A 23,869-nucleotide genomic window follows, 5' to 3' on the forward strand; every position below is an offset into this window, starting at 1 on the left:
GGTGGAAGAGGTGAGGGAAGTTCTTAAGTCTTAATCTCATCAGAATTGGCTGAAGGAAGTAAGAACATACACATTCACTTTGTTATATTAACATATGGGAAAGTAATATGGAAAGGGAACAAAAGGAAGTGGGTTATAAATGGGAGCAAAAATTGGAGGAAATAGTGATCAAAAGCAAAACACTTTTGAAGAATTATAGGATGAAAGGAAAGAGACTACTATAAACAAAGGGAAAATAGGAAGGAGAGTAATATATAGTCATCACAACAGTGAATGAAACTTACAGAATTTTCTATATTTTAAATAATTGGAGAAAAAAGCCAAATGTCTAATAATACAAGTCATATCCAGATAAATCCCCGGAGAATATGAACAAGCTACTTTCAAATTCAACAATCAAAGCTATCTATAGTTAAGTGAAAATGCTCAAAATCACTACCAAATAGAGACTACAAATTAAAACAATTCGGAAGAACACTTAACACCTATCAGATTGGCCAATATGACAGTAAAGTAAAATTATAAACATTTAAAGGATATGGGAAAATTGATACACTAAGACATTTTGGGGAGCTGTGAATTGATTCAAACATTCTGGAAAATAAATTGGATCTATGCCAAAAGGATAGTAAACTGTGTATAGTTTTTGACCCATCAATGGAATAGGTCTATATCCAAATGTGATAAAAAAAAATAAAACTCAATTTAAAAACATTATTTTATATGGTCATTTCCAAACATTATTCATTGGAGACAAAGATCATTTTCTTCCCCACCCCCCACGACCTCTCCCATAGCCGAAGTGTGATTCTACTGGGTATCACACGTGTTCTTGACTCGAACCCATTTCCATGTTGTTGGTATTTGCATTAGAGTGTTCATTTAGAGTCTCTCCTCAGTCATATCTCCTAAACACCTGTAGTCAAGCAGTTGCTTTTCCTCGGTGTTTTTACTCCCACAGTTTGTCCTCTGTTTGTGGATAGTGTTTTTTTTTTTTTCCTAGATCCTGCAGATTGTTCAGGGACATTGCATTGACACTAATGGAGAAGTCCATTAAATTCGATTGTTCCACAGTGTATCAATCTCTGTGTACAATGTTTTCCTGGTTCTACTCCTTTCACTCTGCATCACTTCCTGGAGGTTGTTCCAGACTCCATGGAATTCCTCCACTTAATTATTCCTTTTAGCACAATAGTATTCCATCACCAACATATACCATAATTTGTTCAGTCATTCTCCAATTGAAGGGCATCCCCTCATTTTCCAAGTTTTGGCCACCAAAAAGAGCGCAGCTATGAATATTCTTGTACAAGTCCTTTTCCTTAGTATCTTTTTGGGGTACAAACCCAGCAGTGCTATGGCTGGATCAAAGGGCAGACAGCCTTTTATGGCCCTTTGGACCTAGTTCCAAATTGCCCTTCAGAATGGTTGGATCAATTCACAACCCCACCAGCAATGAATTAATGTCCCTACTTTGCCACATCCCCTCCAACATTCATTACTTTCCTTTGCTGCCATGTTAGCCAATCTGCTAGGTGTGAGGTGATTCCTCAGAGTTGTTTTGATTTGCATCTCTCTGATTATAAGAGATTTAGAATACTTTTACATGTGCTTATTAATAGTTTTGATTTATTTATCTTAAAACTGCATATTCATGTCCCTTGCCCATTTATCAATTGGAGAATGGCTTGATTTTTTGTACATTTGACTTAGCTCTTTGTAAATTTGAGTAATTAAACCTTTGTTAGAGGTTTTTATGAAGATTGTTCCCAATTTGTTGCTTCTCTTCTGATTTTAGTTACACTGGTTTTGTTTGTACGAAAACTTTTTTAATTTGATGTAGTCAAAATTATTTATTTTACATTTTGTGACTCTTTCTAAATCTTGCTTCGTTTTAAAATCTTTCCCTTCCCAAAGGTCTGACATGTATACTGTTCTGTGTTCACCTAATTTACTTACAGTTTCCTTCTTTATGTTCAAGTCATTCACCCATTTTGAATTTATCTTGGTGTAGGGTTTAAGGTGTTGATCCAAACCTAATCTCTCCCACACTGTCTTCCAATTTTCCTAGAAGTTTTCATCAAATAGTGGATTTTTGTCCCAAAAGCTGTGATCTTTGGGTTTATCATAGACTGTCTTGCTGAGGTCACTTGCTTCAAGTCTATTCCACTGATCCTCCTTAATAAAACTCAATTTTAAAAGAATATAAAAAATGTTTTATATGTAATTGGAGAAAAAGAAAAAAAAAGAAAAAACAAGAAATGGAATAAGCCATTAGTAAACTTTCTATGAAAAAACCCCTCACAGATAGATTTACAAGTAAAGTCTAAAAAACCTTTAAAGAACAATCAATTCTAATTATATAAACAATTTGGACAAATACTGATTGTGATATTTTTCCTTTGATAGCACCAATATATTTCTGATACCTAAACTGAGAAAAGAGAAAAAATGGAAATGAAAATCATGGACCATCTCAAGACTATTATAGCCAAAGTTTAGAACTCTGAGATGAAGAAAAAAAATATTGAAAGAAATTAGGGGGGAAAACTCAAATTTCATGAAAAAACAATCAAGATAACACATGACCTAGATATTTCTATATTAACGTACTGGAAGAAATGGGACTTGATACTCTGTAAGGTAAAGAATCTAGGACTATAATGAAGAATTTCGTAGCTAGTGAAATGGAGATTATTACTTTGCAGGGAAGAAATGCACATTTAATGAATCAGATGATTTCCAAGCATTCTTAATGAAATAACTAGAGGAGAAAAAAAAAGATGATAAAATTCAAAAATTCAAGAATGACATTAATAAATAGTTTGAAAAAACCCTCAATGTGGTTAAACTTATCATAATCTTACAATGAAAAATGGCATCTAGGATGCTCAAAATCTATGGCATAAGAGATTCTTAAGGTAATTAAGATATTTAAAGTAATCAAGGCTATTAATGCCAATACTGATTATGTTACTACACAAGAATGTGATAACTGGGGGGTAGCTGGGGAGCTCAGTGGATTGAGAGCCAGGCCTAGAGATGGGAGGTCCTAGGTTCAAAACCTGGCATCAGATACTTCCCAGCTGTGTGATCCTGGGCAAGTCACTTAACCCCCATTGCCGAGCCCTTACCACTCTTCTGCCTTGGAGCCAATACACAGTATTGACTCCAAGAGGGAAGGGAAGGATTTAAAAAAAAAAGAATGTGATAACCAATATACTTAAGATATCTATGATACCTAAAGTATCCAAGGTGCCTAATGAATTTGGTATAATTAAGGATCTGAAGAGACTTGAGAACTTTATAACTATTAGGTCAGTGAATAGGAGCATAACTAGACAGAACAGGAAGTAAGTCAACTATAACAGGATGAAAAAATCAAGGTATAAGAAAGAATAATACATGAGGAAAAGAGAAAAGAGTAAAAAGAAAAAAGTTTGCAGTAAATTATATCACATAAGGAGGTGAGTAAGAAAGAATACAGTAGAGGGAAAGATGGGAGAGTGGCAAGCATTGCTTGGATGTTACTCTCAATGGAATTGGCAAAAAGGAGGAATGACAAACACATTCAATTAGCTATAGAAACCTAACCTTATAGGAAGTAGTAAGGGAAAAGGAAGATAGGCAGAAGGGAAGGGAGAGTGGTTAAATAGAAGAAAAAAAAGTTTGTGAACAGAGAACGCTTGAAAGAAGAGGAAGAAAAGAATCAAAAGAGGAAAAATAAGATGAAAGGAAATATGTAGTCTTCATAACTCAAAGTGAACAGGATGAACTCACCCACAACATGGAAGAGGATATCAGCATGGATTAGAAGCCCAAAACTCCCAATATACTATCTACAACAATCATGTTTAAAGAATGGAAATAAACACAGAATAAATATAAAGAACTATAGCAGAATCTATTATGCTTCAACTAAAGAAAACAAAAGTGAATTCCCCTAATTAACAATAATATAAATATGTAAAGTTAAATACTAGCAAGAAAATTATAATAAAGATCATGCTTTATGTCAAGTTATGATTTACACCAGTTATAGAGGGCTAGTTCAATAATAGAAAAAACATATCAGTCTAACTGACCACATAAATAACAAAACCAACATAAATCATGAGACAACCTCAAGAGATTGGGAAAAGGCTTTTGACAAACTACAAAATCCATTTCTATTAAAATGTGGGAAAGCATCTTAATAAATGGGATTTTCATTAAAATTATAAATAATATCTTTCTAAAACCATCAATTAACAATAAAAAAATATGTGGAGAAGCTAGAACTTTTTGAAATAAGATTCGGGTGAATGAAAGATATGCATTATCACTACTATTTTCCAATATTGTACAAGAAATTATAATGAGGAAAGAAAGAATATAAAAGAACTGGAATAGAAAATGAGAAAAATCAAATTATTACTCTTTGTAGATAATATGGTGGTATACTGAGAGGATCCTAGAGAATCAATTGAAATATTAATTGAAGTAACTAACAAATTTAACAAAGTTTCAGTATCCAAATAAGAGCACAAAAATCATCAGAATTTCTGTTACTCCAAAAGTCCACCAACAAGAGACAAAAATATTAATACTATCTAAAATATCTGTAATTCATATAAAATAGCTAGAGGTCTACCAGCCAAGACAAATTCAGAAATCATATAAACACAATTAAAAAACACTTCTCAGAGGAATTAATTTAAATCTAAACAATGAAAAAAAAACAAACAAAAATCAAATGCTCATGGCTATGACAAGCAAACATAATAAAAATAAAATTCTACCTAAAATATTTATTCAGTTCCACAGCCATTGAATTACCAAAAGTTAATCACATGGCATTGAACTAAGAAAAAACAAGAATAAAATTCATCTTGAAGAACAAATGATAAAGAATTTCAAGGGAATTAATGGAAAAAAAATGTTAAGGAAGGTAGTCAGATCTCAAACTGTCTTATAAGCAGCAAACATCAAAATAACCTAATACTCTATAAGAAATAAAGTAATGAATCAATGAAATAAATTAAGTTCAAAATCTACAGTAGTAAATAACCTTAGAAATCCCATGCTTAATAAACCCAAAGATCTATGTTTTGGGGACTAGAACCAATATTTGACAAAAACTTCGAGGAAAAGTGGAAAACAGTAATGGCAGAAACTAGTTATAGAACAAAATCTTCCATCACAGACCAAATTAAGTAAAAATGGGTGCATCATTTAGTCACAAAGGGAGGTACCATACACAGATTAGGGGAGAATGGAACAGTTTGTGACTTCTATGGACAAGAAAATAAATTATAAACAAACAAGAGATACCGAACATTATAGGATATAAAATAGATGATCTTGTTTTCACTAAATTTAAAAAAAAATGCTAAAAAAACTGGGTACAACCAAGAAGAGAAGGAAATCAGAAAACTTAGGAATTTTTTTAGATAGGTTCTATGATGAAAACGTCATTTCTCAAATATAAGGAGAATTGAATCAAATTTATAAGAATATGAGTCATTCTCCAGTTGATAAATTGTCAAAGATATGAATAGACAATTTTAAAGAAACCAAAGCTACCTATAATCATATTGAAAAAATGTTCTAAAATAGTGATTAGAGAAATATAAATTCAAACAACTCTAAGTTACCAGATCACATATAGCTGATTGATTTGTATGATAAAGAAAAATGATGAATGTTGAAGGGGGTGTAGGTAAATTGGAACACAATGAATAGTTCCTGGAGTTATGAATTCATTTAACTTTTTTTATAGAACATTCTGGAACCATACAAAAAGACTAGAAAATTGTATATATGCTTTAATCCAGTAGTAACATTAATAGATTTATAATATCCCAAATATTTTTAAAGGAAAAAGGACCTATATGTGCAAATATAATTTTAACGGTTCTTTTTATTGTGACAGAGATTTTGAAATTAGGGGAAGTTCATCAATTGGGGACTGTCTGAACAATCTGTGATATATGATTTTTTTAAAAATCCTTATCCTTCTTCTTAGAATCAGTACTGTCTATTGATTCCAAGGTACAAGAGTGATAAGAATTAGGTAATGGGGGTTAAGTAACTTGCTCAAGGTCACTGTTAGGAAATATCTGAACCTAGATTTGTACCCAGTACCTCCTTCTCGAAGCCTGACTTTCAATACACTAAGACACCTAGCTGTACTCTTGTATAGGATTGTAATGAAATACTATTGTGCTAAAACAAATAATGAAGGGGATGATTTCAGAAAAACCTTGGAAGACTTATATGAACTGATGCAAAGAGAAGTAAGCTGAATCAGGAGAACTTATCCATAGTAAGAGCAGTATTGTAGGGTGATTAAGTGTGAATGTCTTATCTTTTAGCAGTAATACAATGATCCAAGATATCTTAAGAGGACTTATATTGAAAAATGTTATCTACTGCCAGAGAGACGAAAAAATTCTGAGTCTCAATTCTGATAGAAACAAATCATTTAACTCTATATTTTTTTGAAATTTTTTCTTCTTTTTCCATTTGAGATGTTTCTTTTTCCACAACATGATGAATATGGAAATACAAATTATATTATATTACATGGAAAACCTATAATTGCTTACTGTCTCAGGGATAGTGAAGGGAAGAGACAAAAAAATTACAAATCAAAATATCAGAAAATGCATGTTAAGATTGCTTCAATATACAACTGGAGAAAAATATATTACTTTATGAATTTCAATGGAAATATAATAGTTTAATATGATTCTATCTCTTCATTTATATTTTCCATCATCATCATTGTTATTTTAATCACCTGTAGAGTAAATTCTTTAGTGAGTTCTAAAAAGACCTATATATAACTGCATGGATTCACATAATCAATAAGATGCCTATACCTACATTTTGTAGTGAGAGGAAATAAATAGTTGCTGGAGCTTAAGAACCATCATGCCAAAGAAATTCTTATCAAATATACTGGCATACTGTTACTTCCTCCTCATTAGTGTACACTTTCATGTTTCTTCCCTTTCTGAAATGAACTCTGTTCTCTTCCTCATCTTGTGGTCCTTTCAAGATATAGTATTTTGTTGTTACTATGAAATCTCCTATCCACTCCTTCCCATCATTCTATTACATTTCTTCTGGCAGCTATCATACTGTCCTATGTCCCACTACATACTTTGTTTCCTTAATTTCTAAAATCATGCTTTTCATTTATTCTACTTATCAATCCTGATTGTTCTCAAGAATAAAACCTCATTCTTTTCCACAGGAAAACCTTTTATAAATTTGCAGTTCTCCCTATCTCATATATTTCTCCAGTTTGTCATATTAAATGATATAGATATCTCTGTGATATTTGTGGTCTTTTTTCTTTCTAACTTCTAGGAATACAAGCACATTATATTTATCATCAAAAATGGAAGAACCAAGTAAGGTGAAAAAAATACATGAACCTAATTTTTCAATTCCTCCCCCCCCAAAAGAAAATCATAGCATCTCTGATTTCTCTTTCTGTCGTTCAGAGAGGTTTTGTTGCAGTTGCTGTTTATTTGTTTCACCTTGAAGATCTACATCCCCACAAACTGACAGTATACTTCATTCATGGCACATACACGTTCTTCCTCCAAATCTGGGAGAATATCATAGAGCATTGTAGTTTGTTCTAGTTTTCCCATGGTTGGGCAAGAAAAGCTCAAGACCATATGCTAAAAGAAAGCAGAAAAAATGGCTGGCTTTCCCATTCCTGTCTCTGCTTGTTATAGTCCTAAATAGAGCATCATCTCCCAGGCTGATTTTATCTCCTGGCAGCTGCCAAGGTCTGCCACCAATACAAATAGCAGAATGGAAATGGAATTGGTGCTGAATTATAGTTGGAAGATAACTCATGAAATCTAAAATGTAAAATGTCTTGGATCAAAACTTGATCTCTCCTAAATGTTTATGGCTGTGGTATCCAAATGAGGTTACCCTAATCTGTCTTTGCCCATTCAAATCTTCATTCATTTCCCAGTACTATTGCTCTTTCCCCAGGCTGTTGAATTCCTATTATCAAATCCCTTAATACTTCCCCATTAGATCTGCCATTTAAGAACTTCTTCAAGATTAGGAAGTTTGTTTCATTTTTCATTATACCTATGGATATTATTTTTCCCCTTATCCCCCCTAATTCTCTCCCTAATTTCTGGTTACTTATACATTGTTTGGCATATTCCTTTCTAAATAAAATTTTATCAATATCTTTTGTATTTATATAACCTACATTTCCTCCAGCATGACTCCTCCTCCCTCTTGCAAGGTTGCAATCTTATATAATAAGAACTCTTTTTAAAATATGCAAGAGAAAAAATCACAACTGCAATTAATAAACCAAAAATTAAATACGACAATACACACAATCTTCCAATGGGAATTCCCTACCTCTTCAAAGCAATGGGAAGATGTATATTCTTACATATAATCTTTGAGACACATTTTGATTTTTTGTGATTTTATGATTCATGTTCCATTATTTTCTGGTTGTTTGCATTTAAAGTGGTATAGTCTTTGCATATGGATTGTGTATTCTTCACTTTGCAGTTCATGAATCTTTCCAGGTTTCTCTGTTTACATTATTTTTTTTTTCTTATAACAGAGTGATATTCCATCACCTTTGTGTATAGCAATGTGTTTAGCCCTTAACCTGTTTGACATCTACTTAGCTCCTAATTCTTTGCTCTCACAAAAACTGCTATTATAAATATTTTGGTATATCATCATTCTTTTTATCAGTGACCCTTTTGAAGTATTTGATTAGTGATACAATCTTACAGTCCAATTCCATTGGCATTTGTTTCTCTTATTTTACTAATTTGATACAGCTTTCTAAAACGACTATACTTTTCACAGCTCCACCAGCAAAATATTGCCATGTCTATCTTTTCACAACCTTCTCAACTCTGCCCCCATAATAATAACAACACTGCCCATTCTCATATTTTGTCATTTCTGTAATTTTCTACATATAAAATGAGAATTTTAAGTAGTTTTGATTTGTATTATCTTATCATTAGTGATTTATATCAGCCAGGAGGCATACTGAGTCTAGAACTGGGAATACCTGAATTCAATTCTGGATTCAGATATTCTCAAGCTGTGTGACCCTGGGAAAGTCTTTAACCTCTGTTTGTCTTCTAAGTAGTAAAGTGGACATCAAAATAACTCCCAATTTTTATAGTTGTGAGGCTAAAATGAACTATTTAAGTACTTTGCAAACTTTGAAGTGCTATACAAGTACAATTAATTTTAACTGATAATTTTTATTTCATTTTTTAATTCTTTTACACTCTTCCTGATCATTCCATGTAAGGTGAAACTAGAACTATTTAAAAGACAGACTCAGATCTAATACATCAATAACCAAGGATTTTGTTTTTTGCTATATTATTTTCACAACCAAGTGTGTACAAGTACAATTATTAATACCCCACAATTCTCCTTTTAAGAAATATGTTTTCATGTTTTTTGATCTAGTAAGGAAGGTCTCTCCTCTATGTTATATACATATTTGTGTATGGAAGATGGCTGAATCAATTGAAGCTGATAAAATCATGAAGGAAAATAATAGAGAAGAAGAAAACGGTACAGAAAAGTACCTTGGAAGATGCCCATAGAAAACTTTCGCAATTGGATAAATAATCCACATAGGAGAATGTCCCCTTCCCTTTTAGTCTTGCAGGTCTTCTCTTTGAAGGAGTTAAACTATGATTAGGAGGTGCTGTGTGATCAGAAATGTGGATGGATGAATCAATTTTACATTATATCAAGATGTTGTCTACAGTGGTCCTGCCTTTTACTACTACATGGCATTGCCCACTCTTCTGCCACTGGCTGGCTGCTCTTGGGAATCAAATACCTTGTGTTTCTTGCTGAGGTCCGAACCTCAGCTGTTTCCTGATCTACCAGGATTAACTATTAATCCCTGTGCAGAGGCGAAAAAACTGCAACAACTAGAATCTGACCTCTTCAAACCTGTATTAGGCTGCTAGTTAAAGTTATGCCATTAGACTAAAAAAGAAGGATTTTTTGAAATCCTCATCTAAGTATGTCTATGGCATTTTCAAAAGCACAAGTAAAAATTCTAGAGCTTGTAATAAATGTAGATTTTCAGTTACATCAGATTCTTTAAATTCTCCTTTTCAAGATTTTATGTAATTCCTTGGTTTGGTCTCTTATTTTAACTAAAGTAAAATTAAGCCTGGAATAGTTGGCAGCATGTCAGCATGTGCCTTGCATCTGAGGGGACAATGAATCAGTCAATCAGTTAGTTAATCCACATTTATTAAGTGCCTCTCATCTGCCATGCATTGTGCTAAAAGCTGAGAATACACAGAGAAATAAAAACATAGTCCCTGCCCCCAAGAAGCTCACAATCTAATGACTTACACAGGAAAACAAATTTAAAATCAATCAAACCAATGGCAAAGGAGCAATAAATATTAAAATATTCATGTATATTCCTTTAAATGTAGAGATTAATAGATAGAAGGCCATTACATTTTTAGGAGGAACAGAAACCTGTCAGGGATGGTAGAGCTGACTTCCATATAAAAATGAAAATTATGTTGAAGATTCATAATTGGTAATGAATGATTTTTTTTGTTTTGGATTGTTTTTTTACTCTGAAGCAGACATCAATTCATACACAACTGTGTGTGTGTGTGTGTGTGTGTGTGTGTGTGTGTTTTATGAATGAGTGAATTCACCAGCTCTATGGCTAAGAGTGATGATTCTGCCAGTTGAATGAGGACACGGCTTTTTGATAGTGGCTGATTCTTTTAGGATGAGAGAGAATTCTTCTTGTAGCTTCACCCATAAACAATTTTGGTTCGTTCTGCTGTGCTAGTTATTCCTCTATAACTTGTGGTGTTTGGGGAGATTTTCTCCCTGGTGGAATAAAGTAATTAATTTGTTCAGAGGATACTTCTATAATGGAAACTTCACACAATGAAAAATCTCTACTCATCTGTAAAATTACTCCTTTTTTATAAAAAAGGGGAAAAGGTACATGCAGAAATCAGTGGGGATTTCCTTTGGGGAGTGGAAGAAGTTGCTACAAAATGCAGGAATTCTGTGGTAGAATAAGAAAGGAAAAGGACTTCATGAGATAACTATGCTCATGTGTGTGTTTATGTATGTTGTGTGTATGCTTTCTGTCTATGTATAAATGTGATATACACATATATATAGAAAAATAAAGGGCTAAAGATGTAGATATATATATATATACATATGAAGATAAAAGATATAAAATCTCTTTTCTTTAGGTAAAGATATTATTTGTTGCAAAACTTCTCAGCTACTAAACATTCACTGAAATTTTCCAATCATTTTTATTCCTTATTATAAACATCATCATCATTATCATATTAATTTTTATTATTTCCCCTGTTTCTTCATTATCTGAATCTACTTTATCCCTTCCTTCATTCTTAATCCAGTGTTATACTACAAGTAGGAGGATCGGTTTCTCATAAATTTTTCTTTTTGGTAAATTTAATTACATTGACAAAGGCTTAATAGTTTATCTTCTGGAGAAGAGAGGTCCAAGGAATGGTAAGTAAGGGAGAGAAGGAACAAAGGGAGTGATAGATGAAAGAAAAATAACAGAAAGAGATAGAGGAAAATAAAGACAATAAACACAGAAATTCCTGTATCTAGTATAAAAACGAGCATTGTAATATTCATTGATAAATATATTGTACTATACATTGTATGAATTCTAATATATAGTCCATTATGGCAAGGGTTGGCTTATTTGTAACTTTGATGTAATTTCTCTTTAAATGTAACAATGAGGGGGCAGCTGGGTAGCTCAGTGGATTAAGAGTCTGGCCTAGAGATGAGAGATCCCAGATTCAAATCTGACCTCAGACACTTCCCAGCTGTGTGACCCTGGGCAAGTCACTTGACCCCCATGGCCTAGCCTTTACCTTCTGTCTTGGAGCCAATACACAGTATTGAATCCAAGACGGAAGGTAAGGGTTTTAAAAAAAATTAATGAACAATGAAAATAAGAACTTCCTGCTAGAATAATACAAGAGACATCTGTGAAGCAAAATAATTAAATAAATAAGTAAAATAGGAATACTAGCCTGTGGTCAACTTTTAGCATTGGTGAATAGATAGACTTGGGATCTAAAAGGAAGCTAAGAAGTTGTTTAGTCCCTTTTCATTTTTAAGAGCAAGAAATTGAGACTGGGAAGGGGTACCTTGTCAAGAGACCTGAAGCTGAGATTCTCTGATAATCTGATTTCTATTCATAAGAGTGTAATACACATTTCTTTTGCTTTGCTCAAATCACCTACGATCATGGTATCCAGTTGGGAGATGGCAGGAACCGACTTCTGGGAGGAGACATTCTCTATTGTACCATGTGGGTGGAATAGCTACTTTCCTTTGACTAGATAGAGAGAATAGGCTGTCAAAATTTAATTACTAGACTGGGGTAATCAGTTGTCTTTATCTTTGTCTCTGTCTCTGATTGGAGAGATTTGAGGGGGAATGACATTCAGTTCTATTAATTTTTAAAAGTTATATATGATTTCTATATGAATTCATGAGTTATAAAATTTTCTAGGGAAAATATAGCTATAGATGCCTGGCATTCTCGTTGAATATAATGGGGCGGTTGCCTCCCTTGCTGGGAGATATATTCACCATATTCTGGACTTTGGAAGTATTAAAGTGTTCCTACCTTATTCAATTGAAGAAAAGTCCTTCATTTAGTGTCTGTCTGGGCCAAAAATTCCTCCGTAAGTCACGTACTTCCTGACTTCCCTAAATGTGGCTGCATAAGTATAATATTGAGCCCCATCCTCTTCATCTAATTCCCTCAGGGAGAATTTGATAAGTAAAGACCAATTCCTCTTTGTTTAGCATTCCTTTTCATGAAAGCTCAGATTTTTATTCAGAATATTTAAGTTGTTTTTTGGTCTGCTTTTCTTATATAATACCCAAATGCAAACAAAATATTACTCTTGCCTACCCCTGGTTTTCCACTCCAATTAGATACAAAGCAATTAAGTGCTTAAACTTTGTAGATCCTAGTAACATGCAATGACAGAGCAGTAATTATAGTCAAGAGAGACCTCCATTTGTATCCAAGCTTTGTTGCATATTAGCTTTGTGGCTCTTAGCAAATCACACCTTTTGTGAGTCTCAATTTCCTCACTTATAAAATTGGAATAACCAGTGCTTGAACTACCGACCTCACAAAGCTGTTATGAAGGAAATGCTTTGTCAGCATTAAAGTGCTATATAAATGTGAATTAGTATTTTATTCACACAATTCATCACACATTAATTAAGCACCTGTTATTTTATAGGTATTGTGCTAATCTACTGAGGGTAGTATGGAAAAGAAAGGAAAATACGACCTTGGCTTTGAGTAGTTTGCTTTTAAAAGGGGGAAACATTTACAAAGGGGTTTTGTTTTTTCTTGGGTTTGAGTCTGTAAGATTATTGCTCTAAGGAATTCCCATTGAGAAAACTCCCTTTACTGAATAAACTCAAAAACAATTTTCAATTAAATACATAGATATTTATTCATATGAACTATATGTGATCTATGTATACATTTATATACATATATATTTATACATGTATATGTGTGTATACACAAACACATACACATTTTTAAAAGTTGCCTGGGGTTATTGATAGGTTAGATAACTTGCCCAGATTTCATAAAGATAATTAACATCTGAAGTCATACAATAATCAAGTTTTCCTGACTACATATTTTGCTTTTGAGCCACTAGATCACATTCATTTAGATCTTTAAGATTTGCAAAATCATTTATAAGCATTTTTTAATTTAATCTTCCTAACAATGCTGAGCATATACAGAATTTGCAAAATAAATTGGTGGACAGAGTTAACAAATATTGGAAGGATAGAATAGGAAAGATTATAACAAGGTTATCACCTAATTTTAAATGTAAAACCAATGAAATTTCTACAGTGGTAAATTTCTTTATACCTTAGCTCCATAAATAAATGAATTGATAAAATTGGAATTTATAGAATATACAATTTGTTCAAAGTATTTTTCTAGGCACTGGACTTATACAGATGAGGATGAAATCTACCATATGCCCAAAGATATTATCATCAAAAGGAGGGAGTCAACAAGTGCAATGCATAGCAATCATTTAATAGATGAATGTTAACTGTTTAATTGTTGTATATAAGTAAGTATATATGAGGCATACATACAAAGCAGAAGAGATTTTGATGGAAAGGAACTAAAAGGTGAAATGGAGAGTGATGCCAGATGAGGCACCTGAAGGAGTTGAAATTTGGGCAGATTCTTAAAGAAAACTAGAAATTCCAAGTGGCAGAAATGTAGATGAGATCACTGTAAAAATGGTGGACAACCAGTGCAGAGAAACATAGAAAAGAGAAGGGTGTAAGGATAGCAAGTAGATCATAGCAGTTATATATATATATATATATGATGAAGAAAGATCCAGATTATGATGAAAAAAACAACTTTAAATGACAAATTGAGGACTTTAGACTTGCTCTTCATTTGAATATATGCTATTAGTACAATTCTTGTGAATGTATGTAACCTTGATCATATTCACCTCTTGCATGAGGGATATGATTATTTGCTCTCCAATGCTTCATACTTTATATTCTTTGGGAAATCTTCCTCCTAAAAAAGTCATTTAGTGTCACTATCTCACCACAACATTGTTGAGTCACATAGTGATTATAATTTTCTGGGAATGTTTTTGGCATTAATATATCATTAAGATTGGTGTGCTGTTTATCCCAGTTATTTCCTATTAAACTTGATCAATTTCTTATTTTAGTAATAATAGTGATATTTGAACTCTACAATGAATCCTTTAAAATAAATCTTTAGGTTAAGTATCAAGGATTATCAAAACTAAATAAACAAGTTTATTTGAGTGAATAAAATAGATGTTTATTGAACAATAATACTATTGTAGTAACCAACCATCCATGATTTTATCCAAAACAAGCTAAAACGGGGTCTTGTTGATTAATGAAACAAAATGTGTAGCAATTATAACAGGATATGATTTTGTAGATGTTTTTAATCACAATTGAAAGGAAAACCCATAAGTTATTTATATATATATATATATATATATACATATACCCTTATGCAAATGATGATAAACTCCTAAAGGAAAAATATTTCATCATTTTTTTTCAAATTTCTCATTTGGAGTTTGATACATTGATAAGTATTGGGAAAAGTCACAAGAAATACAATGGAGCAAGGAGGCAATTGCTTGTTACAGGATGAAATTACACCTGTATTTAAGTATATCTTAATTCCTAGCTGGGTGACCCTGGGCAAGTCACTTAATCTCATAATCTACCCCTTACCACTCTTCTGCCTTGGAACCAATACACAGTATTTGGTTCTAATACAGAAGGTATGGGTTTAAAAACAAACAAACAAACAAACAGACAGACAGACAGACAGACAGACAGATAGATAGATAGATAGATAGATAGATAGATAGATGAATAAATAAATAAATAAATAAATAAATAAATAAATAAATAAATAAATGGATAAATAAATGGATAAATAAATGGATAAATAAATAAATCTTAAAATAAATATATGAGTTTATAAGAATATGGCCTAGTCACATGGTAAGAATGTGGACTATTTGAATGGTCATGTCTTTCCCCTGGTATCCTTCTGATATCAAGAGAAATAAGGGAAAGTTCTCAGAATATTTAATGAATTCAACTATAGAGAACTGAGGCTTAGACCTGGGTAAGAATCACATGATGACACAAATAGATTTGTTTGAAACTGATTATTAGAGCACCCCAATAAAGAGGTTCATATTTATGTGAGGCTATATTCATACATATAGATTTATGTATCTATGTATCTATTTATATTCTACATATCAATCTTCATCTAGAGAGAAAATGAAATAATTCAGGCATAATAAAGCCAAACATTCTAATCAATTAGATTATTTTTCAAAATTCAAGTATGATTAGCTTAACCTATAAACATTTACTTGTAACTAACAATATGGGCTATATTTCAGGATAAATTGAACAGTGTTCTCCAAGATTCTTTTATATATTAACATTAATATTTTGCTGTCAGGAAGATTATTTTTCTGGAAGGAATCAAATTAACATAGCTTAAAACTAATATTTTAAACCTTGATTTAATCTTTACCTAGTTATTATAATGCATGATTGTTATGAATATTGGAATGTCAAAGAATTGTGTGCCATTCACATACAACTGAAAAACCAGAGGGTCATTGGGATATATAATAGATTATATAATTCAGATATGCTTCAGAAAGGGAAAATAAAGACTATTCTTCAGATACTCTTAAATAATTGTCTCAATTCCCTAGAAACTATTCAGATTCTAAGTCATCATTTTCAAATTACCATGGAGTTGAATTAGCTGTCCCAAGTTGCTTAGTTCTATTGAAAGGGAATCCAATAGTTTGCCTATTTAAGCAAAGCCAGTCTTTACTTAGGTGATTCTTCCCTATCTACAAAGAAAGTCACTATTTGGACTCCAAACATTTATACAGAAATTAATAGACTAAAGTTTAGTTCTGCCACTAAATCTCTTAATTTCCTTTAGTAATTGGTGTACTTTTTGCCCTCTGTGAAACAAGGTTCATGATACAGTCATTTTAATAGGGTTTAGCTCTCTTAGACAAAAGAAAATAATTTAGACAAAAATATTCTTAGCATCCACCCATGGTGAATGGTTCCTTTGTCATGTTAGGCTCATATTGACTTTGCACAGCACGTTCTGAGGGCTATGTAGCCCTGGGACCATCATTTTGAAAAGTACTCTCTAAGATATGTCAAAACAGAAGGAGGAAGCAGAAGAATGCTTCCATGTCATAATTCTCTGGGGTGTTATCTGACTACTAGGATATCTCTGGGGACTTACTGCTATATGTATTTCATGAATTCACAATGGACCTTTTCTCACAAATACATACTTGAAAATATAACTCTAAGCAGAAGCTGTGAGAGTCTTTATTGCACCCATGTGTAAACTCTAAAAAATCAGAAGAAAAAAAAAGAAATAGAGACTTTTTCTCTTTGTTTCCCATGACAGGGTTCACAGTCAAAATGTTCTTGCACATTAAATTGAACAGGACAATAAATTTTAGATGAGGATAAAATAATGTTAGTGTTTTTCAAGAAAAAAATCATCTCCCAAAGGTATATGGTTGCTATGATTATTTCCTTGCAACAGCAGTAGGTCATAGAATACCCTAAGATAGGATTCACATCAACTCAAAATAGTTTGCTCTAATCATTCCTATGATTGGGTTGAAGGGATAGTGAATGAAAAATGCCTACTATTCAGTCTAAGACAGAGGGCTGAAAAGTCAGTGCAGAAATCTCCTGGAGAATGACTTGAACAGATACTACAAATAGAGAATCAACTATGCCAAGAACTGGATATGAGGGGAGTGCTGAGCCTTTGTGCTGTGCTTTTAATGACCCCAAGCTTCTCCCTGAAGAAAAAAAGGATATCTTGTTAAACACAGCATTCTTTTAGAGATGTTATTGGCCGGTGAGTCATAGAACACCATAGTCTATGAAGAATTTATACTTCACATCACTCAAAGAACAGGGGAGAGAAGTACAACACTGAATAGATTGCAATATTACAATTAATACTTGCATTGGAATATTTGAAATATATCTATTAGACAGACAGTATTCTCATATAGAGGAGACTGGCCAGTCAAAGGATGAGAGCAGCCTACACAGTCCTATTATCCACACAATATTACAAAATCTAAGGGTATTAACCCCAAAAAGTTGGGTGGACTTCTGTAGAGGACAATGTATGTCACACCAAATGAGAAGTCAGATGGCTTGTAATTGGTGTAATTGGAGGGAATGGCATACTAATGAAATTGTAGAGCTGTGGGATTATTGAAGCAACAATCTGCTAGGTTGACCATTCCTTCCATCACTATTTCCCATCCAACTCCAATGTATATTCCTTTGGAAAGGAATTGGAAAGGAACCTGAAAGCACAAATGTAGTCATAAGTCAGGTAAGTTGTACCAAATAAAACCTGATTTTATGATATTCATGATTATTGCTTTGCATATATATAGTAATTGTGATGGAGAGGATCCAAGCAAATGAGGGACAACATTTATCCTTATTTATAAAAATTGCAAAGAATGTCATTTTCAGAGGGTAACTTGATGGTCATTAAAAACAATATAACATAAAAATAGCTAAAAAAAATTCCTACTATAATATATTTAAAATGTTAGCTTCTAGGCCCTAACTAAATATAGACCCAATAATTTCCTAGGCATACCATTTTGGTTTTGATTACATCTAACTTTTATTTGTTTCTTTGTAAAGTCCACTCTTTGTTTCTAATCCCATCCTCTGGGCTCCAAACACAACATGTTTCATCTTTATTATGTATGATATTTTGGAAGATTCCATATTCTTTTGAAATGCATGCATACAGTGATCCCCTTGAATCCATTCTTATAGAGATTAGACAACTTTAATTTCTTCATATATTTGGCACATGTCACTGGTTTGAGCCTCTTCACCAATTCAGTGGCACTCCTTTGTTCATATTAATATCACACCTAAAATCTGGGACATAGAACTAAATACAATATTTCAGATTTAGTTTGACAAAAAAAGAGTATTACCATCTTTCTCTTTTTTCCTATTATATTGTAAGCCACCATTTTAATTTCATTTTTTATCTACACCACTTCATTTTTGTGCTTGGTATAACTAAATTCCCCTGGTCTTCTCTAGATAAATTCTTATATAACCTTGCCTTTCAATATTGTACTGGTCAAATGAATTTTTTAAAAGAAAGTAAAATATTTTCATGTTAGTTTCATTGTATTCAATTTAACCCTGTATTTTGATATTTTAGGATATTTTGGGATTCTGATCTACCATGCAGCATGCTAAGTATTTTTCTCATCCAGGTTATCTATATACTCAATAAGTATACTATTTATGTCTTGAACTGGATAACTAGTAAAATTTGACCAATAATCCCATTGGGTACTCTCCTAGACATTTTTCCTTAATGATAGCTATTACCTACAAGTTTCTACATTCAGACATTTATCTAGTTCTCAGTCCATGAAGTTGCACAAACATATCTCCTAATCTTTTCCATTAAAAGTCAAAAGAGTTTGCTAAAAGTTTTGCTAAATATTATGTAAACTACATCTTAGAAGTCTCCTGATTCAACAATGGAGAAACTCATTTCAAAAAAACAAATAAATTTATCCTGAATTAATTTAGATAAGATCATGATGGGTTTTTTCAGAAGGTGGGAATTGCTACTAACTTTTCTAGTTACTAAGTAATATTGTTTTTTATAAATCATCATTTCTAATTTTTTTAATAAGATGGGAGATTTGCAAGTCACTTCTCCTAACTGAAGCTCTCCAACTACACATTCACTCTCTGGCCACTCCCAAAAAGAATCTGGATGGTACTCTCTTATTGACTCTCTCCTATCTATTGCACATTAACAATAGTTCTACAGTTTTCTAGTTCACACTAAAACTATCCAAGTATCCAGGGAACTGTCTAACCACCTCAAGACCACGTGCACTCATTTTTTTTTTGCCACTTCCTTGGGTCCCTAAGTAACTATTTCCCTCAATAACAATATTATAATAAATAATTAATGCAATTTCTAAAACAAACAATATCTAGCATTTATATAGTACTTTAGATTTCATGCACTGTCCTGTTTGATATTCACAACAATTCAATGAATTGGTGCTATTGTTACCACCCATCTTTTATACAAAAGGAAATCGAGGTTAAAACAGGGGAGACAGGATTTGAATCCAGGGCATACAGATTCCAGGACATACTTGCTACCTAGCTTCCAGGTGATTTTTAATGCCCTCCAGAATATTCTTAAAACATTTTCAGCTCCAATGCCACACCAGGATGTTGAAGGAAAGTGATAGGGATGGAACTAGGTTCACCTGTTTTCAGAGGTAACCCCTAAATCTGTTCTTTCTTGTTAGCCCTACAGTAACTTGAGCTCCTGCTTTAGATGTGGAGTTGTTAAGCTTTGGTAAAAAGGACCTTGGTTTTTAGTCTGAAAAATAGAGAAATGGATACTTGCCTCAAAGAGATCATAATTTCAATGTTAGAAGGCTATTGCAACAGCACAGATTTATTGTTATAATTTATATTATATATATATAACAATATAATATATATTGTTATAAAAACAGATTTATTGCTATGATAATGTCTATTCATTTTCATTTCATAGCAACACAAAGTGGGCATCTATGTAGCAAAGTACAGAACACTTTGCCTAGAGTCTGGAAAATTCTTCCTTCTGAGTTCAAATATGTTCAGACTCGTACTAACTGTGTGGCAATCTTGTTTGCCTCAGTTCTTTGTAAAATGAACTTGAGAAGTATATGGCAAACCATAACAGTATCTCTGTCAAGGAAACTTCAAAAAGGGCTCATGAAGAATTGGGCATAACTGAAATAAATGAACAAAGAAACACAAAAGGGATGAATGGAAGTGGCATTATGGTTAAAGAAATCAAAGTATATTGGTTGAATTACACTTCTGTTCCTAACCATAGAGATAATTTTATGTCATTTATTTAATCTTTCTTAGCTTTGTTTTTCTTATAGGGAATAAGAAGGAAGGAGACCAGTTGATTTTCTCTGTTCTGTCTGGGTTTGAAACTCTAAAAATCATTTTATGGCAGTGAGGTCTATTGTTCACAGAAAAAGTATATAATATATATTTAAATATTATTTTCTCATGGCAATCATGTGAGGTAAATAACACTCATAATTTTTATCATTCTCATTCAATAGAAGACAAAACAGAAGATCAAAGAAGTTAAATGATCTTCCTAGGATCGCCACAGGATCTGAAGTGAGGTCTTAATAAGTCCAAGTTCAGAATACTAACTTGGGTTTCATGCTGTCTCTAGATTTGTGAGCACCTGAAAGGACAGCAGTGAATATTCTCTGAAACTTTAATAGCTAGAGCAGTATTTCTGACCTGACTCTGCAAGATTGTCTAATTACACAATTTTTTAAAAATAGAAATAGGAAAATTTTCCACTAAAATCATTAGTAAGAGTTATCCTCAGCATTTTAGAAAAACATCACAATTCAGAAAAAAAAAACAACCAAGCTAATGGTACCATAATATGTTTTGTTTTATTTTTCTCTCATGGTTTAATTTTCTATTGGAGTAAAATAAACCCTTGAGTACACTGAAAAGTTAAATGCTACTTTTAAATTCATGAAAAACAGAGAACAAAAAAACACTGCAGCTGTCTCCAGTTACTTTTCAGGAACAGGTTTTATCTTTCAATTTTGTCTTGTACAAAAAAGAAAAAAACAGTTTTAACCCTTGTTGATGTTCCTTTTTATAGTTTATAATGAAAGGAATATTTAAGGGGGAAAAATGACCCTCTAGTTTTGATCCCATCTTTCCTTTGACCCATGAGCAACCATTTTTTTTTCTTTAATGAGCTTCTAAGCCAGACTTGGTATGTATGTGTATGTGTGTGCATGTTTGCCTGTCTGTGTATGCATCTGCATTAGAGAAGTAGAAAGGAGGGAGAAGAAGAGACAACTAGAAACAGAGATACAGAGAAAAGACAAAGTTAGAAAAGCAGAGAGACAGGAGAAAAATACAGAGAGAGAGTCTTAGAAATCTTAATGTATTATATAAAATCAGAGTTGTTTAGTGCTTATTTCTTTCTTAGTAGCATTTATTAAAATTGACATCCAGGATCCTATCAATGAAATTCAAAGAAATAGTGATATACTGAATCTTATCAATTCTTCAGCAATATAAATTCAATCAAAAACTACTAATCATATATTATACATAATTGGGATAATAATATATAGTGTAATTCTTACATATATTTATATATACACTTTATATGTGATATATTCATAATATGCATGCATAATTAAGTTTGCATTATTATATAGTGTCTATTATATATAGTACACATACACACTATATTCAATAAGGAACAAATCTGAATATCAGCTTGTTAACTTGCATGTGTGAAGTGAACATTTTATGATTCTCACTAGAGTCTGTACTCTGACTGGGTGACAGTTTTATTTTTGCCCCTTTTGTTTTCTTCTTCTTTTGGGGAGGACAGGGTGTTAATACAAATTCCCTGAAATATTTTTAGTCAGTCCCTCCTGTTCCTCTTCTTTCCTTCTTTTCCCTTTCCTCTCTGTCTCCTCCAATCTCTCTTCTTCTCCTCTACCCAATCAAATATTCTTTCCTTCCCTTCCTTAACTTTTATCATCTCTATTCTTTTCTATCCTCGTAGGTAACCAAAAAAAAAAAAGTTTTGCCTGGTTCTAATTCCCTCTGAAAGGACTTATCATTGAAATTTATCTCAAAATTTTGTTGTGAAGCTTACGTCAATGAATATAAAATGGACTGAAACAATATGCCCTCTGCTCCAAAAGTCTTAGTGCAGTTTCAGGTTGTAATAACTTCAGAAGTATAAATGCTATGAAGCTACCAATGTTTCTTTTGAAAATATAAATATGTTTCTTACTTTTTTATTTGGGTGTATTTTTAATTTTTGTTTAATTAAAAATGCTACCAAAATTGGACACCTGTCATTATACATGACACGAATTATGGGTGCCTTTTTTTAGTCATTTTGCTTTCCCCCTCCCTATGATCACCTCATTTACCTCAACTAGACATGTTCTGAAGGCATATGTCGAAAATATCTTTTATGGATGAGAGTAGAGCCAAGATGATGAAGGTAATCAGATTGATCAAAACTCTACCAAATTAGTCTCCAAAAAATTATGATATGCCTCAAAATGAAATATGGAGCAACCTAACCTATAAAAAAGTGTGAAATAGATTTTCAGCCCAAAACAACTCAAAAGGCTGGCTTTAAAGATGCGTTGCCCTGGGGTGGAAGTAATGTGCAAAGCAGCATGACAAGGCTGACCCTACTGGCCTTCGGGATGGCTCAATAAACAAGAAATCTTCCAGAGCTCTCAGACACAGATGCTAAGGGAGATCAGACAACTGCTCCGGAAGGGACTACTGAGGACTCCTTGTTGGCTCTGGGTGCAAGACTCTTGTTCATATGCAGATCCGGGTCAGAGTGCTGGGTTGTGGGCTCAGGAGGACCTGGGGACCTTGGCCTCAGGTTTAAGGCAGAAAAGGAGTCTTGCATTTGCTCAAAGACCAACATATAGGCTAGGAAACTATGAAACATGCCTTTCCTTAGATTATATCACCTTGGGAGAACTGAAACGTATATATTCCTAGAGCTAGCTCTGATGGAAGCTGCAGAAAGAACCTGAAGCTTGCAAGAGCACTCCTTTCACCATTCACCACAGAGTTCAACAGTAAGAGGTTTTTTTTTTTTTTTTAAGTTAAAAGAAAAGCAAACAGCTGGAAAATGAGCAAACAACAAAAAGAAACTCAATATAGAAAGTTATTTTTGTAACAGAAAAGACCAAAACAAAAACTCAGAAGAAAACAAAGTCAATACTCTTGTGTCCAAAACCTCCAACAAGATATGAATAGTTTTCAGGACCCAAAAGAAATTATAGAGGCACTCAAAAGCATTTTCAAGATGAAATAAGAGCGGTAGAAGAAAATTTGAGTAAATAGATGAGTGATCAAGGACTTGGAAGACATAGCAAGGGACAAGATAAAAGGCATAGTTAAAGGAACATATATAGAACAGGATGAGAACAAATGGTGCTGCTGACAATATTTAAGAAATAGAAAGTGGAAGTAGCATGAACTCTCACCTCTGTCCCATATCCTGAGGAAC

This window comes from Monodelphis domestica, chromosome 6 (assembly GCF_027887165.1).
Source record: "Monodelphis domestica isolate mMonDom1 chromosome 6, mMonDom1.pri, whole genome shotgun sequence".
NCBI lineage: Eukaryota > Metazoa > Chordata > Mammalia > Didelphimorphia > Didelphidae > Monodelphis > Monodelphis domestica.